General features: G+C 37.3%; 1 long non-coding RNA gene across 1 annotated transcript; it reads left to right on the top strand.

Annotated features, from left to right (window-relative positions):
- The first annotated feature begins 1078 nt into the window (after positions 1-1078).
- Positions 1079-2360, top strand: LOC149194735 (uncharacterized). Its single transcript, XR_016255110.1, has 3 exons — positions 1079-1715; positions 1800-1840; positions 2311-2360. It is a non-coding gene; the product is annotated as an uncharacterized LOC149194735 (long non-coding RNA).
- The last annotated feature ends 5212 nt before the right edge of the window (positions 2361-7572 follow it).

Here is a 7572-nt window from a genome sequence, read left to right as displayed (position 1 = left end):
TATGGTGCCTTTTATTACGCCGTAAGGCGTTCCCTCTGAGATGAACTTTCCTCCTTGCCTTCGTGTCATCTCTCTGCTTCGTCCGATGAAGTGTTAGACGATACGAGTGTCTCCCGCTGTTGATTCAATAATCTAGTTTAGAGGTGTGGCCGTTGGTGTATGCGTTGGGCATGCATCTTATCACGCGTTTATGGTGGCTAACTCATCCAGCGGTAACTTCATCACCAGGTTCCAGATCAACGGACAATAGAACCGAAGGATGGTACATAGTTTTGCAGGGAAAAGTCGAGCCAAGGCCACCTCCATCTCACGCCTCTGGGCCATCCAGGAAGACCTCTGGAAGAACCTTTATTTTTCATACAAAGTGGCCTTCGTTGGACTTTCAGGCAGTGGTTTCAGGTAGAACCGAAGGCTGCACAGGTCGGGCGAAGAGGCGGAGAGATGAGGGGCCGAGGCCAGGCAATGGAACACAGCGCAGGATCTGATAAAATGGCTTCAAGTAAAAGACGCGAGGAGGCGCCTCGGCTTGGTCCGTGGAGCCACCAATATCAAGAAACACCCCTTGATTTCAAGAACATTAATTGGGCGAAACCCTACTTTTCTCTACACATATTCAATGTTTGCAGTTGCAGTTTCCTGTGCACACCATAAATACACAATTCCATTGCCATCCTCCATTTTATTCAAATGCCATATCTGAGATTATCAAGCAATATTTGATTTAAAAATCATGTTACTGCACAAACAAAAACTAGACTCTGCCCCTTTCAGATGGCCTAGGGTTTGTAAGTCAGTGCAGACAGAAGAAGAATCAAGGGGTCATGTGCCTGCAAGCGCCCACAGTGCTTTAACTTTGCCTCCCTGGATTTCCACTAGAATTTCATCAGCATCCCCCAAAGAAATTGGGGGCTATTTCAGTTGGAATCTCTCTCATTTAAATAGAGAATCGATTGAAGTCTTTGAGGGTTCTCTGCAGCGAGAAAATATGAATGACTACCAAGATGAGGATATAATTGAATTGAATGCACAAGAAGCTGAATTCTTTCCTATAATTCCGGCAACCAAATCCAATAGCCTTGATCAATTAGCCCATCATTCAATGACAACCCCCAATCCCATGTGGTTCCTGAGCTGAAGGTTTCGGCTCCATCCAACTCGTTTCCCGGGCTTTGTATAGAGAAAAACTCTGACAATAATGTTATCGATTCGGCAGAAGATGAAGATCATTCAATTGAGAATGGCAATGTCGAAATTACACCGATGCCTTTCGGTCCTGCAAAAATGGCCTGGACAAATTCACTTTGGGGTGTATTTTCTTGTAGTTCCCTGGGCAAATGTTTTGCGGCAAATCGTTGAAACAACAGATGGAAAAGGTCAAGCAACCAGTGCCGGAAATTATGCGACAGAGCAAAGACGAGAAACTATGCTATAACATTCTCAATCATATTCAGATGTAACATTCTCAATCAAATATGTATGAATTGAACCAATTTGCGAGCCAATTTAAATTGATGTTGTTAGATTTAGCAATCTAGATATGTACGATTAGTTGAAGATATGCAATGTTGCCAACATGTCTCTGTTTATTGAGGTAGAATGGTCAAGCAAGCAAAGCTGAAGGAGAAAGAGGCAATTAAGAAGAAAGAAAGAAATGAACAGAAGAGATGGAACAGAAATGGCTGGAACAGGAACTGAAAAGGGAGAAGATGAAACAGGTTAGTTGAATTCTTATAAAAGAATGCAAGCTTTAAAAGATAATGTTTGGAGCTTTTACTAACATTTCTTATTGCAATTTTAAGAAAAGGAACAAGCTCGTGCTCAGAAGGAAGCTATTATTCAAGTAAGATTTTCAGGCCACACTGCTTTCTTTGATTGCTTGTAAAAATAGATTTGCATCATTTTTAATCCAAATTAAGTTACCCCTATATTGAATTTATCATGTTATTTATTTATTTGATTTCACCAACATGTTTCCCAATTTTTTCAGTCTTCTATTTCTGTAGTATATGTGGAATATTGTCTTACATTATTACAGACAAACTCAAATTCAATCAGGAAACCTCTTTTTCCCAACCATTATACAAGTCTGATAGGAAACACATCTACTCTGTGTTCCATGAGGGTACCATATATAGTTGATAACATCGTTGGTTGTCTTGAATTAGGAGAAAGAAAAGAAACGGCAACAAGAAGAGGTAGAAAAAAAACAGAAACAACGTGAAAAGGGAAGAAGCTGAGATGAAAAAACAACTTGCAATACAAAAATAGGCGGCACTCAATTGAATAACTTTGATTTTTTGGTGCACACAGGTCCCACCTGGAAGCTTGGCACAATATTAATTGGAGATTTTCTCCACAAGGACATCTAAGTTGGGGTATCTGACATAAACCCAAAGTTGCATTGTTCAATGAACTTTGTTTGATGGGGGCATCTGCTGAAGCTGTTGCATTGGCAAAAGTGAAATCCTCTACAAGCAAAAAACGACTTACGGTGATGTTGAAGATCATGAGTTCATGGCAAAGAACCTTGCGAATGACTGGGAAGAATTTTTAAGTGATAGTTTGCCCAGCAATAATGGAAATACCACTGCACAAAGAGACACTAGGCTCCATAATAAGAGAAGAAAGCTTTTGCAGTTTGATCACAGCTACAAACCTGATTATTATGGAACCTTCTCCAAGAAAAGGAGAAGATACTTTGCATAGTCTGAAGGCTGTTAATTATTAAAGAAAGATATAGTGTTGTTAACGTTGATAGACTACGATGAAAAATATATGTATCACCTTGAAGCTCAGGATTCCTAATCCTGCACTACGTGAGAGGGAAAGTTTTTGGTTTTGACTGTCTGGCTTTAATGCAGTGATAGTTGTTTATTGATGTATAATGGTCAAGCAAACAAAGCTGAAGGATAAAGAGGCAATTAAGAAGAAAGAAAGAAATGAACAGGAGATGGAACAGAAATGGCTGGAACAGGAACTGAAAAGGGAGAAGATGAAACAGGTTAGTTGAATTCTTATAAAAGAATGCAAGCTTTAAAAGATAGTGTTTGGAGCTTTTACTAACATTTCTTACTGCAATTTTAGGAAAAGGAACAAGCTCGTGCTCAGAAGGAAGCTATTATTCAAGTAAGATTTTCAGGCCACACTGCTTTCTTTGATTGCTTGTTGAAATGGATTTGCATCATTTTTAATCCAGATGCTCATGCAAATATGAAAGTGGGAAATTGGCAATGTTGATTTGCTCTGTGAGATTATCAAAATTATGAGGACATGTTACCCCTATATTGAATTTATCATGTTTATTTATTTGATTTCACCAACATGTTTCCCAATTTTTTCAGTCTTCTATTTCTGTAGTATATGTGGAATATTGTCTTACATTATTACAGTTAAACTCAAATTCAATCAGGAAACCTCTTTTTCCCAACAAGCATGAGAAAAGAAAAGCTAAGATTTATACAAGTCCGATAGGAAACACATCTACTTTGCGTTCCATGAGGGCACCATATATAGTTGATAACATCGTTGGTTGTCTTGAACCAAGAGAAAGAAAAGAAACGGCAACAAGAAGAGGTAGAAAAAAAACAGAAACAACGCGAAAAAGGAAGAAGCTGAGATGAAAAACAACTTGCAATACAAAAACAGGCGGCACTCAATTGAATAACTTTGATTTCTTGGTGCACACATGTCCCACCTGGAAGCTTGGCACAATATTAATTGGAGATTTTCTCCACAAAGACATCTAAGTTGGGGTATCCGACATAAACCCAAAGTTTCATTGTTCAATGAATTTCTTTCGATGGGGGCATCTGCTGAAGCTATTGCATTGGAAAAAGTGCAATCCTCTACAAGCAAAAAACGGACTTACGGTGATGTTGAAGATCATCAGTTCATGGCAAAGAACCTTGCGAATGACTGGGAAGAATTTTTAAGTGATAGTTTGCCCGGCAATAATGGAAATACCACTACACAAAGAGAAACTAGGCTCCATAATAAGAGAAGAAAGCTTTTGCAGTTTGATCATAGCTACAAACTTGATTATTATGGAACCTTCTCCAAGAAAAGGAGAAGATACTTTGCATAGTCTGAAGGCTGTTAATTATTAAAGAAAGATATAGTGTTGTTAACGTTGATAGCACAATGAAAAACATATGAATCACCTTGAAGCTCATGGATTCCTAATCCTGCGCTACACGAGAGGGAAAGTTTCTAGTTTTTACTGTCTGGCTTTAATGCAGTGATAGCATTAGGCCTCGAAATCATTTCAGGAAGGATTGTCCTTTGGACTATGAGATTGATAGCGACATTTTTGGTAAAGAGTATTTATCAATATTTTTGTAAGCTTTTCTTAATCTGTTAAATATCTTTAGTTAGATCCCCAGGAAAGCCTTTCTGACTGCGACAAGGATAATGAGGAAGAAAAGATTGAGGTTGAGACAAAGAATTTTAAATCTGAAGAAGATGATGATAGTGACGGTTTTTTTTTTACCTAATGGATATCTTTATGAAGCTGAGGTAAATTCTAGAGAAATAATTATTTGATGAGGTTTTTTAATCAGGAGTACATAAAAGACCTTTGCCGTCATTTTAATATTTCTTGTTGTAATGCCCAAGTTTTCTTGGGGTAATTGAGGGTTCATCACGTTGTAGTGTTACTGGAATTTACCTCAAAATAATGTTTTTATGGAAGTTGGTATATAAATTGAGTGCAACCATAGTTTCTTTGGGGATGTATAGAGTTGAAGATAATTTTGTTGGCCTTGATCGTGCCATATGCTGTCCTAGTGTTATGACTGTCTTATATTTTAAATGTAGTCAAGAATGGTCATATCATCATTTGGTTCTTTTCAATGTTCACCAATATTTGGTTTGTTTTTCCTTACCAGAGCCACTGACATTTTCTGTAGCAGCCTGTGAATGCCAGGGTTGTATCACAATTGGAGAGTCAGCCCACAAACATAGTTCAACAAGGTTTACTCTTTATTCTAGCCAGAATTTTAAGTTTCTATTTATTCTTTTTAGATGGAATTTATGCATTTCGTTAGTGTTGTTCATGTAAGCATATGTACATGTGTAGGTTGTGACCCTGGTGATGAATCTTTTGATGTTGGTGGGGATGAGATGCCTGCAACAAACTTCGCTAGTGTTGATATTGAGAAAGAGACGGCAGTAGTTAGCATCGAATGTATAGCTCACGCAGTGATTATGGATCTTTCTCTAGTGGTATTGTCTTTGGACAGGAATTGAGCCTTTTGATGTTTCTCAAGTGGTATTCTGTTTTTGAGTTCATTCATTTACTTTGGTCATTCTTTTTTATAAGATTCTATTCTAATTTATGACTGTCTTATATTTTAAAAGTAGTCAAGAATGGCCATATCGTCATTTGGTTCTTTTCAATATTCACCAATATTTGGCTTGTTTGTCCTTATGAGAGCCACAGACATTTTCTATAACAGCTTGTGAATGCTAGGGTTGTATCACAATTGGAGAGTCAGCCCAAAAACGTAGCCCAACAAGGTTTACTCTTTATTCTAGCTAGAATTTCAAGTTTCTACTTATTCTTTTTAGATGGAATTTCTGCATTTTGTTACTGTTGTTCATGTTAAGATGTACATGTGTAGGTTGTCACCGTGGCTCTGTGTTCAAATATGGAATTTGCTACAGAACGTGAAAAAGGAAGAAGCTGAGATGAAAAACAACTTGCAATACAAAAACAGGCGGCACTCAATTGAATAACTTTGATTTCTTGGTGCACACAGGTCCCACCTGGAAGCTTGGCACAATATTAATTGGAGATTTTTCCACAAAGACATCTAAGTTGGGTTATCCGACATAAACCCAAAGTTGCATTGTTCAATGAATTTTGTTTGATGGGGGCATCTGCTGAAGCTGTTGCATTGGAAAAAGTGCAATCCTCTACAAGCAAAAAACGGACTTACGGTGATGTTGAAGATCATCAGTTCATGGAAAAGAACCTTGCGAATGACTGGGAAGAATTTTTAAGTGATAGTTTGCCCGGCAATAATGGAAATACCACTACACAAAGAGAAACTAGGCTCCATAATAAGAGAAGAAAGCTTTTGCAGTTTGATCATAGCTACAAACTTGATTATTATGGAACCTTCTCCAAGAAAAGGAGAAGATACTTTGCATAGTCTGAAGGCTGTTAATTATTAAAGAAAGATATAGTGTTGTTAACGTTGATAGCACAATGAAAAACATATGAATCACCTTGAAGCTCATGGATTCCTAATCCTGCACTACAAGAGTGGGAAAGTTTCTAGTTTTGACTGTCTGGCTTTAATGCAGTGATAGCATTAGGCCTCGAAATCATTTCAGGAAGGATTGTCCTTTGGACTATGAGATTGATAGCGACATTTTTGGTAAAGAGTATTTATCAATATTTTTGTAAGCTTTTCTTAATCTGTTAAATATCTTTAGTTAGATCCCCGGGAAAGCCTTTCTGACTGCGACAAGGATAATGAGGAAGAAAAGATTGAGGTTGAGACAAAGAATTTTAAATCTGAAGAAGATGATGATAGTGACGGTTTTTTTTTTTTTACCTAATGGATATCTTTATGAAGCTGAGGTAAATTCTAGAGAAATAATTATTTGATGAGGTTCTTTAATCAGGAGTACATAAAAGACCTTTGCCGTCATTTTAATATTTCTTGTTGTAATGCCCAAGTTTTCTTGGGGTAATTGAGGGTTCATCACGTTGTAGTGTTGCTGGAATTTACCTCAAAATAATGTTTTTATGGAAGTTGGTATATAAGTTGAGTGCAACCATAGTTTCTTTGGGGATGTATAGAGTTGAAGATAATTTTGATGGCCTTGATCGTGCCATATGCTGTCCTAGTGTTATGATTGTCTTATATTTTAAATGTAGTCAAGAATGGTCATATCATCATTTGGTTCTTTTCAATGTTCACCAATATTTGGTTTGTTTTTCCTTACCAGAGCCACTGACATTTTCTGTAGCAGCCTGTGAATGCTAGGGTTGTATCACAATTGGAGAGTCAGCCCACAAACATAGTTCAACAAGGTTTACTCTTTATTCTAGCCAGAATTTTAAGTTTCTATTTATTCTTTTTAGATGGAATTTATGCATTTCATTACTGTTGTTCATGTAAGCATATGTACATGTGTAGGTTGTGACCCTGGTGATGAATCTGTTGATGTTGGTGGGGATGAGATGCCTGCAACAAACTTCGCTAGTGTTGATATTGAGAAAGAGACGACAACAATTAGCATCGAATGTAGTAGCTCATGCAGTGATTATGGATCTTTCTCTAGTGGTATTGTCTTTGGACAGGAATTGAGCCTTTTGATGTTTCTCAAGTGGTGTTCTGTTTTTGAGTTCATTCATTTACTTTGGTCATTCTTTTTTATCAGATTCTATTCTAATTTATGACTGTCTTATATTTTAAATGTAGTCAAGAATGGCCATATCGTCATTTGGTTCTTTTCAATATTCACCAATATTTGGCTTGTTTGTCCTTATGAGAGCCACAGACATTTTCTATAACAGCTTGTGAATGCTAGGGTTGTATCACAATTGGAGAGTCAGCC

The sequence above is a fragment of the Pinus tabuliformis genome, chromosome 2_2 (genome assembly GCF_031772625.1).
Source record: "Pinus tabuliformis cultivar Carrire ecotype Pingquan chromosome 2_2, CPIR1, whole genome shotgun sequence".
NCBI classification, from domain to species: Eukaryota; Viridiplantae; Streptophyta; class Pinopsida; order Pinales; family Pinaceae; genus Pinus; species Pinus tabuliformis.
This window is presented reverse-complemented; position numbering and strand designations above follow the sequence as displayed.